Here is a 10,475-nt window from a genome sequence, read left to right on the forward strand (position 1 = left end):
AGATAGATAGATAGATAGATAGATAGATAGATAGATAGATAGATAGATGGATGCATCTTACCTATTTAAAACACAAACAAAAATAAACAAATCCCTGATCCAAGTAATGACAATTATAATTGGATTGACCAGAAAAGGGAAATGCCAAGTCAATATTTAAATCTGGATCCTCTATTACCAAAATCACAAGCTCTCCCCACTTTGTGACAATAATAATTGTTGTTGGCTGGAGCTGTCAAGTCAAGAACAAACCATAGCGACTCTATAAAGAAAAGATTAGAACCCTGTTCTATCCTGCGCCGTCCTCACACTTCCTGACACACAAGGGCCCATTGCAACAGTCACTGTATCAATCCATCTGGTTGAGGGTCTTCCTCTCTTTCACCAACCCTCCACCCTTCCCAGCATCAGGTCCTTTTCTAAGGAATAGCCCCTTCCTAACAACCTACCATTTTTATCTCATGTCAGATGGCTCTTGGCAGAAAGTAGAAAATACCAGAGGAAAGTCTGTGTTTCAATTACTATGCGAAGGCTTTTGACTGTGTGGATCACAACAAACTGTGGTTGACTCTGAGAAGAATGGGAATCCCAGAACATTTGATTGTGCTTATGTGAACCAAGAGGCAGTCATCAGAACAGAACAAGGAGACACTGCATGGTTAAAAATCAGGAAGGGTGTTCCCCAGGGATATATTCTGTCTCCATACCTTTTCAATCTGTATGCAGAACAGATTATCCGGGAGGCTGGGCTGTAAGAGGAGGAATGTGGCATCAAGATTGGTGGAAGATTCATCAACAGCCTGCGTTATGCAGATCTCACAACCTTTCTTGCTGAAACTGAGGAGGACCTGAAGCTCTTGCTGCAGAAGGTCAAGGACTTCAGCCATCAATATGGACTGAAGCTCAACATTAAGAAAACAAAGATTTTCACCACTGGGCCAATTGGCAGCATCATTATGGATGGTGAAGAAATTGAGATTGTTAACAACACTCTTGGTACCAGCAGCCAGGAAATCAAGAGACAAATTTCATTGGGAAAGTCAGTTGTCGGGGACCTCTCCGGAGTACTGAAGAGCAACAATGTCAGGCTGGAAACTACCATTTTCTTCACAATTGTGTGCTATGCCTCAGAGAGCTGGACTGTGACAAGGGATGATAGAAAGAGAATTGATACCTTTGAGCTGTGGTGCTGGAAAAGTGTTGAATATACTACAGACTGCAAGGAGAAAAAGCAGATTCGTCCTGGAGAGGGTGAAACCAGCTGTTCCTTGGAGGCAAAGATTCTGAAGCTGCGTCTGACATACTTTGGGCATTTTGCAAGGAGGAACCAGTGCTTGGAAAGGGACATAATGTTTGAGAGGGTGGAGGGTCAGCACAGGAGAGGAAGGCCCTCGATGAGATGGATCAATTCAGTAATTAGGGTAATGGGAGCAAGTGTGTTGGAAACAGAGAGTTTGGCACAGGATAGAGCAGGCTTTAGGGCTCTTGTACATAGGGTCACTATGAGTCGCAAGCAACTCGATGGCACATAACAACCAACATACCCAACGTATGTGAGGTGAAGTGTCATCATTCTTGCCTCCAAAGAGTTCTCTGGCTGCACCCTCTCCAAGACATAGACCATTCATAGGATGTTCAGTACTCTTCAACACCAAAGCTCAAAGGCATCAATTATTTTTCTCTTATACTTGTTCATTGACCAGGTTTCAGATGCATAGCAAGTGATCAAAAAGACCACGGTCTGACGCACATTAGTCCTCAAACTGACACCATTACTTCTCAACAACAGAAGTTAGGAGGGGTTTCTAACTGCAGATTTTCCCAGTGTGATGCATCGCCTTATTTTCTGACTGTTGGTACAAGGGTATTAATTGTGGATCCCAGCAAGATGAATCTGTTGGCAGTTTCAATCTCCTCTCCATCCATCATAATGCTGCCTACGGGTCCAGTGGTAAAAATCTTTGTTTTCTGGACATTGAGATGCAATGAAATTAACTAAGGAAGCAGCTGTATGTGCCTCCATGGTACATTTAAACCACAAACTAAATACTCCTGACATTTCAATATAACTACCAAACTCAGCATCTTCAAGAAAATGCCTAAAACATATCAGGTCCTTCTGAGGTAGGTAATATCTAAGGCATTCAATTGTGTGGACCATAACAAATTTTGGGCAACAATGTAAAGAATGGGAATCCCAACAAGAGACAAAATTAGTTAAGTATGTGTCACGTTTCTATCTTTTCACATATTTATTTAGTCTGTTTACTGACCAAATATTCCAAGAAGCTATGTTAAGAAGGTGACATCAGGATCAATGAAGACTCATTTACACCCTGAGATATGCAGATGATATGATCTTGCTTGCTGATAGTGAAGAGGATTTGTAGCACATATTGATGAAGATCAAAGGTGGGCTTCCTCTCAACGGAAAAAACAACAACCCAAAAATCCTCACCACTGAGCCAAAAGGTAACAACAACAAGAAATGATGACAAGACTGAAGTTACCGAGGATTTCATTTTACTTAGATCCACAAAGTAACTCCACAGAGGCAGCAGTCAAGAAAACCAACACTGCATTGGGCACATCTACTGTAAAAGATTGCTTTAACGAAAAAAAAAAAAAAAGAAATAAAGACTGCTTTACAGTGCTAAACAAACAAAAGTATTACTCAGAAGATCAAGAGCACCTGACTTGAGTCATGGTATTTTCAATCACTTCAAATGCACACAAGAGTTGTACTGAAGGAAGAAAGATGAAAAAATAATTTGAAGCGTGATATTTTTAATTTGAATTTTTATGCTGGGGAGAATATTTTTATGTTGGGGAGAATTGTTCCTTAGAAATTTCATGACTCTCAGTGGAGCTCTGGTGGCCTAGTGGCAAGAAGCTGCACTGCAATCCCAGAGGTATGCAATTAGAATCCACCAGATGCTCTGCCGGAGAAGGAGGGGCAATCTCCTCCTGTACCAGTCAGATCCAATTTGACAGTACACACACATAGAAAATAACAAAATAAAATAAAAAAGAAATTACAAGACTCTTGTACTTCAGGCACGACATCATGGTGGTTTCGAAGGGTCAGGAAAATGAGGAAAACTCTCAATGAGATGGGTTAACACAATGGCTACAAGAACGTGCTCAACCACAGCAATGATTACAAGGACAGCAGTGGCCCTGGTGGTGGTTCATTCTGTTATAGATAGAGCCTCTATGAGTTGGAATGGATTTAACTGCAATAATGGCCAACTTGTGGCACAACAGCTGCAAAAATCATATTTAGGAATGTGTTGATGACCTCATAATTGGAAAAATTAACCTGGAGGGAATGTCCTTGAGATTTGGGGCACTCCCTTGCTTAATATGAAGTCTGAACCAAAAGAAAGCACAAAGCCTAACATCATGTTTAACTATCACAGAATTCTCCTTAAGCCTGGGGCAAATAGTCAGCTAGGTTTTTAGGTCATGCACTTCACCCAAACAAGTCAGGATCAATAAAACAGGCATCTAGAAACTGCAATTTACCAGACAGGGACATTCAAAGGATTTTAATTGCCATAATAGAGACTCATAGGTCTATCACATTCCACATGACCTTAGACAAGGCACTCCCTCTCTCCCTGTCCACCTCCCAGCTTGTTACCTTTTCGGTAAAACGTTGCAACTTGTCTAGCTACTATTTCACATTGTCTCCATTTGTAAAAAGCCTAAATTCCTTTTAAAATGGTGCATGAGATGCTTTTTGGATTCATAAGCACGATGATTGGATGTTCATGCTTTTGTATGATACATAACCACCCTATAAACCTTGTTATGACATAGGTACACTACCCGTCTGACGTAAAGAAGGGGGGGGGGGAATCATGCATGATTAAAAGGAGTTACAGAAGCTCTACAAAGACTGACAAGGAAGAACTTCAAGAAAAGGAAAAAAAAAAAAAAAGCAAGCCCTATAAGAGTAAACTACAGTAAAACAAAACCAGCAGAGGTGATGGAACCAAAATGGTGGCATATGGGCAACTGGCTCAGCAATTTTTAAAACACATAAAATTCTCTGGAATATATAATAATTTTTAAAAAGTATACTATTATGAACATAATCAATTTGTTGTTGTTGTTGTTAAGTGCCGTTGAGTCACTTGCAACTCATAGCGACCCTATGTACAACAGCCCTAAACTTTGTTCTGTCCTGAGCCAATCTCATTGTCTCCGGCACACTCATCTCGATTACCCGTCATCAAATCAATCCATCTTCTAGAGGGCCCTCCACACTCCCAAGAACGATGTCCTTCTCCAAGGACTGGTCTCTCCTTACAACATGACCAAAGTATGTCAGACAAAGCCTCAGAATCCTTGCCTCCAAGGAGCAGCCCGTTTTAACCCTCTCCAAGATAAATCTGTTTGTTTTCTTAGCAGTCCATGGTACCCTCAAAACTCTTCTCCAGCACCAAAGCTCAAAGGCATCAATTCTTCTATCCTCCCTAGTCACTGTCCAACTCTCTGACGCATAACATGTGATTGCAAAGACCATGGCCTGTATCAGACGCACCTTAGTCTCCAGAGAGGTCACCGCTGCTCTTGAGTACTTTAGAGAGGTCCCCAACAGCAGACTTTCCCATGGCAATTCGTCTTCTAATTTCCTGGCTGCTGGTGCTAAGAGTGTTGACTATGGAGCCAAGCAAACTAAAGCTGTGAACAATCTCAATCTCTTCACCATCGATCCTCATGCTGCCAATTGGTCCAGTGGTGAGAATCTTTGTCTTCTTGACATTGAGCCTCAATCCATATTGAAGGCAGCAGTCCTTGACCTTCTGCAGCAAGCGCTTCAGGTCCTCCTCAGTTTCAGCAAGCAAGGTTGGTGTCATCTGCATAACATCGATAGTCGATATATTTTCCACCAATCCTGATGCCGCATTTCTCCTCATAGAGCCCAGCCTCCTGGATGATCTATTCTGCATACAGGTTGAAAAGGTATGGAGACAGGACACATCCCTGGCGTATGCCCTTCCCAATTTTGAACCATGCAGTGTTACCTTGCTCTGTTCTGACGACTGCCTCTTGGTCCAAGTATAGGTTTCACATTAGCAGAATTAAATGTTCTGGGATTCCCATTCGTCTCAGAGTCAGCCACAGTTTGTTATAATCCACACAGTCAAACACCTTTGCATAATCAATGAAACACAGATAGACATTCCTCTGGTACTCCCTGCTTTCAGCCAAGATCCATCTAACATCAGCTACAATATCCCTAGTACCACGACCCCTTCTAAACCCAGCCTGGACTTTTGGCAGTTCTCTGCTGATGTGCTGTTCCAGTCGTTTTGGGATAATCTTCAGCAGAATCTTGCTTGCATGTCAAATCAACGATATTGTTCTACAGTTTCTACACTCTGTTGGGTCACCTTTCTTTGGAATGGGAACAAATATAGATCTCTTCCAGTCAGTTGGCCAACTGGTTTTTCTCCAGATTTCTTGACACAACTTAGCACATCCAGGGCAGCATCTGTTAGCTGAAATATGTCAACTGGTATACCATCTATTCCTGGGGCCTTATTTTTTGTTATTTCCTTCAAAGCAGCTTGAACTTCTTCCTTCATCACCATAGGCTCTTGCTCATACGTTGTTTCATTAAATTCTACTGTGTCTGCCAATTCCACAATGACTCAGTCATATTCTTTCCATCTTCTTTTAACACTTCCTGGATCATTTAATATTCTGCCTAAAGCATCCTTGATTATAGCAACTCGAGGTTTGAATTTGTTCTTCTGTTTCTTGAGTTTAAGAAATGCTGAGCGAGTTCGGCCCTTTTGATTTTCTGACTCCAGCTCCTTGCACAATCTTTTATTGGCTTAAAAATGGAAAATATAACAGCTTGTGTGCATGTAAGAGAGACAAAACGTGTGTGTTTGCGTGTGTGTGTGTGTGTGTGTGTGTGTGTGTGTGTTCGCAAACAACTTCCAGCCACATTCTGCGATCTCGTGAGTCCACAGAGAAACATTATTGAAAACTACCTGGAGACTTTCCTATATGCACTTGAAAACAGGAAATATGAATAAGCAGGAGTTTGCCACTTTTATGGGCGCTCTGGTAGTCTAGTGAGTGGTAAGAAGCTGCATCGCAATCTCACAGTTATGCTGTTTGAATTCACCAGCTGCTCTGGGGGAGGATGGGCAATCTCCCCCCATGCCATTTACAGTTTCTGAAAACCCACTGAAAAATCAGCTATAAATTAGTACTGGCTGACAACACACAACAACATGTTACTTTTAAGGGAGCTCTGGTGGCTTGTTGCTGGTAGGTTTTGTCAAGTCATATGAAACTGATAGCAACCGAATGAACTGATCTTAACCCAGCCCTATCCTGTGCCATCCTCACAATCTCTAACACACTCTCTGACCTATAACCCATTGCTGTAGTCTCTGTGTCAGTCCATTTGGTTGAAGATCTTCTTCTCTTTCACCAACCACCTACCTTTCCAAGCATTATATCTCGCTCCACTGAACAGCCTCTCTTAGCAACATGCTCAAAGCACATGAGACGAAGTTTTAAGAGTACTCTAGCTGCCCATTCTCCAAGACTTATCTGTTTATACTTCCGGCAGTTCATGAGATCTTCAGTATTCTTCTCCAACACCATAGCTCAAAGCTGGTGGCTTAGTGGTAAGAACAGTGCTGTGAATCCAAAGGCAAATGTATCAAATCCACCAGCTGATCTGTAGAAGATAAGCAATTGCCTCCCATAAGATTTACTGCCTCTGAAAACGAGCTTGGAAGGTCAGCTATGAGAGGTTTTGACTGGGACTCCATAGTACCTAACATCTAATTTATAATAATCCACATGTGTCCTACAACTCTGAGTACTTTGCATATTTTATCTCTTCATAGTCATAAAAGATTTGGGGATAGGTTCTCTTATTATCATGTCTATTTTGCATCTAAGAAACATTAGCCACACCAACTTAAATGATTGCTCCAAGGTCACACAGACAGAAAGCACTGCAAACATTATTGGAATCCAGATTGCCCATCTGTCTTCTGAGGGGAGGCTGGTGGACTCAAACAGTCCATCTTTTCACTTAACAGCCTGATACTTTATATACTACACCACGAGAGTGCCTTAAAAGGTAAAGCAAACAAACAACAACCAAAAAAAGCCCAAACAAAAAGCCCACACAACAAAATAAACCCCCAAAACTAGCTGTAAAACATGCATAGCTCTTATCTTCCAATTCTGGGGATTAAAAATGTGGAGTGAGGTCTCATCTACATTATAGATAGGTCTCATCTAGGTTATGGCGACATCTACAATGCCACTGTACTTTATCTGATATTATTTATTATTGTTATATACTGGAACTGACTCACAACTGATCCTGTGGGGTTTTAGAGGGAGTTACAGTTTTTAGAGGAAACTGCTCATTTTTCTCCCATAGAGCAGCTGGCAGATGCCACTAGAGCTCTTATCTGATAAAAATAATTAATAAAATAAGAATCTAGAAAACTCCAAACTTCAGGCTGAAGATATTCCAAAAAAATGGTGATGAAAAGATCAAAAATGGAATTTGGGGTTCAATTCTTGAAAAGCTGAACAGAGTTTCTGAATAAATACCCAGTCCTAATGCAGCGAGTGGATACTTCCCTTATATAGGAAGGACTGACAAAATATCCTCAGCCCCTTTGTATCCACAAACATGGACAGTAACTTAGCATGACATTTTCAAACATAGGAGGAAGACAGAAATTATCAAAGACAGTCACATACCATACAATTAAATCATGGACACCTTTTGGTCTGCCATTTTCTAGCAGTATGGCAGTGAGCAAATTACTAAATTATTCCATGCCTTATGTGTAAGATAGGGATAACCGCATACATCAGGTACTTCAAACTACTTCACGGGACAAAGCTGGAGCAGTCTCCTCCTGTGTGATTTAAAGCCTCTGAAAACCCACTGGAGGGTCAGCTAAGAGTTGGTTTCAACTCAGCAACACCTGCTGCTTCAAAGGGTATTACTATGACTCTTAAATGAACCTATTTTACAGTAGGACCTACCACGTAAGTAAGTGTATGCTCTGTTTATGAAGCTTTAATTGTTTAATGATTATACCATCAACCAAAGTTAAAAAAAACATCTGTTTTGATGATTGGGGAACATTCCCAGAAGAGTATATAGCCTAGATTTCCTTTTGCAAGACACTGAAAGAAATATAGTATGGAGGACAGGCGTTATATAGCTCCCTAAGTACTGTCTCAGATTAACCCGGCCACAGTATCAGAGATGAGAGTATTCTTTCTTGTTTTACCAACACCGAGAAACAGTGCTCAGAGGAAAAACTGTTGATGGTCTCCTCAGCTCCCTCTCCTTTTCAAAGAATTCTGCAAACGCCATTGGGATTTGTTGGTTTTCCAGATTTCTTCCAAGGAAGTCTGAAAAGGGTGCTGTTAAGAATTGCTGTCTAATTACTTACTTGATTCCCTCTAAAGAGCTTAAACTAAGAATCGAGGAAAGAAAGCAGATTAACCATTTGAATGCATTCCCCGGCCCATCCACAAGCTCTCCCCTCCCCCACACAAGTGGAGGCTGCCACCGTCCCCCTCCGTCAAACCCAATAAGTGATCCAGGGAAATCAATTTATTGCTTTGCCTGATCCTACAATAGGGGTTTCATTTTCATTGTAGGGCAATTAAGTTGTCCGATGGGAAGATCAGAGCAGGAGGAGAAGGGGGGGCTCCTCTCCCATCCCCACAGACAGATTAGTCGGGAGGTGGCTGCAGCGTCCGCTCTGTCCGTCTGGTGGTCGGTCACAAGAAGCGCCCGGCTGCTACCTAGCAACGCAAAGCCAGAGAGCGAGCTCGCCGGCTCCCCGGCCTCCCCCGCGCCCTCTCCATTCATCCCTGATCGCACGCGCTCTCGCTTGCTCCCGCGCTCGCTCTTCTCTCTCTGGCTCACGGGTTCTCTTTTCTCTCTTTCTCCCTCCTAGCTTCCCCGAAGCGCTCTGTCGTGTTTACTCTCCCCAAACTCGCCTTTTCTCTCCCTTTTCTCTCCCCCCCCCATTTTCTTTTCTTTCCTTCTCTTCTCTTCCTTTCTTACTATTTTCACACTCTCTACTTCTATTTCCCTCGCCTTTCCAAAAGAGCAAGCTCCCTCAGCAAGAACTTTACAGAGCCTCAGATCAGAAACTTTCTGAATTCGAGCACTCAAAACCTCGGGCCGCACAGACCAACCCCATTCATTCATCAACACAAAAACGCCGACTCCAGGGTTGGAAAGGAAAACCCTTCGAGAAAATCCTCCAGTGTATCAGCCGTCCTGTCGGCCAATCCCAGACTTATCTCGGCTCGTAAATGATCTGTAGCATGCGATGCGGTCTTGTGGGAGTCCCAGCGAGACCCAGGTTTGCTGGTGACCGGCCGAGGCGGTGGATCTGGGCTGCCCAAGCCCGTGGCCAGGGCGCGCTCCGAAGTCTCCCCGGCCGCGCGCTGCAGGTGGAAAGTGCGCAGGAGTCGGCTCAGCCCCGGTGGGAATAAACCCGCTGGCCGTGCAGGTGGAGGGAGAACCTCATTCTGCCGGGATCTTAGTGATAAAAGTGCTTTCCAAAAGAGTCGGGAAACACTGGCCACAGACGCACACGGTGAGAAGCGGAGGCGCGTTTTCCCACGGTGTGCACTGTCACCGAAACCAGGGAGGGTGTTTTCTCAAGTTTGCGGCTTCATGGTTGCTGGGGCGGAGCGGCGCTTCGGCTCGCCGAGCGCAGGGCAACCTGAGCGCCCCAGAGGGAGCCGCTCCGGCGCCGCAGCCCCGTCCTGGCCCCTGCCCGGCCGAGCTCCTCTTCGCCCGCCAGCGGGCTCGACCCAGCCACTGCCGGGGAAGCCCGCCGCTCCGCACTCGGCTCTGACCGGCAGACGCGCTTACCTTCGCCACTGGCTGACGCCAGGCAGACGGCGAGGAGGGCGCACGCCACTGCGGCTGTCGGGCGCTGCATCTCTGCGACGGTCCCCGCGCGTGGCCGGCTCGGCCCCCGGCCTCGTGGTTCCTTCCCGGGAAGGTGGGCACACGTCGCAGACGGCTCTGGAAATCTTTGCTCGCAAGCACTCCTTTAGGGCCTCACCTCTGTCTGCTCCCAGGAGCAGAAAGGCAGCCTCAGTCCTCGAAGCAGTCCGTTTTCTACACTCGCCAGACCCCACCCTCCCGGCAGTGTATAAAAGCCCTTTAGACTCCACCGCCCCGGAACTAGCATGAGAGAATCCAGCGGGGCAGGCCCCCTGCCGCCCGACCCGCCCCCTGCACTTTGCAACACAGGAAAGAGGGCTTACTTAGCACACGCGCGCTCTCCACCCGCATCGATCACACGCACGTTCAATCTCACACGCACACACTCTGTAGCGACCCCCAGACACAAGTTACTCTCACACGTGCACGCATACTCCTCCCACTCGTGCACCCACATACGTACACACACGCCTAATGGCAC

This window comes from Elephantulus edwardii, unplaced genomic scaffold (genome assembly GCF_000299155.1).
Source record: "Elephantulus edwardii isolate Elephantulus edwardi_28Jun2011 unplaced genomic scaffold, EleEdw1.0 scaffold00369, whole genome shotgun sequence".
Taxonomy (NCBI): domain Eukaryota; kingdom Metazoa; phylum Chordata; class Mammalia; order Macroscelidea; family Macroscelididae; genus Elephantulus; species Elephantulus edwardii.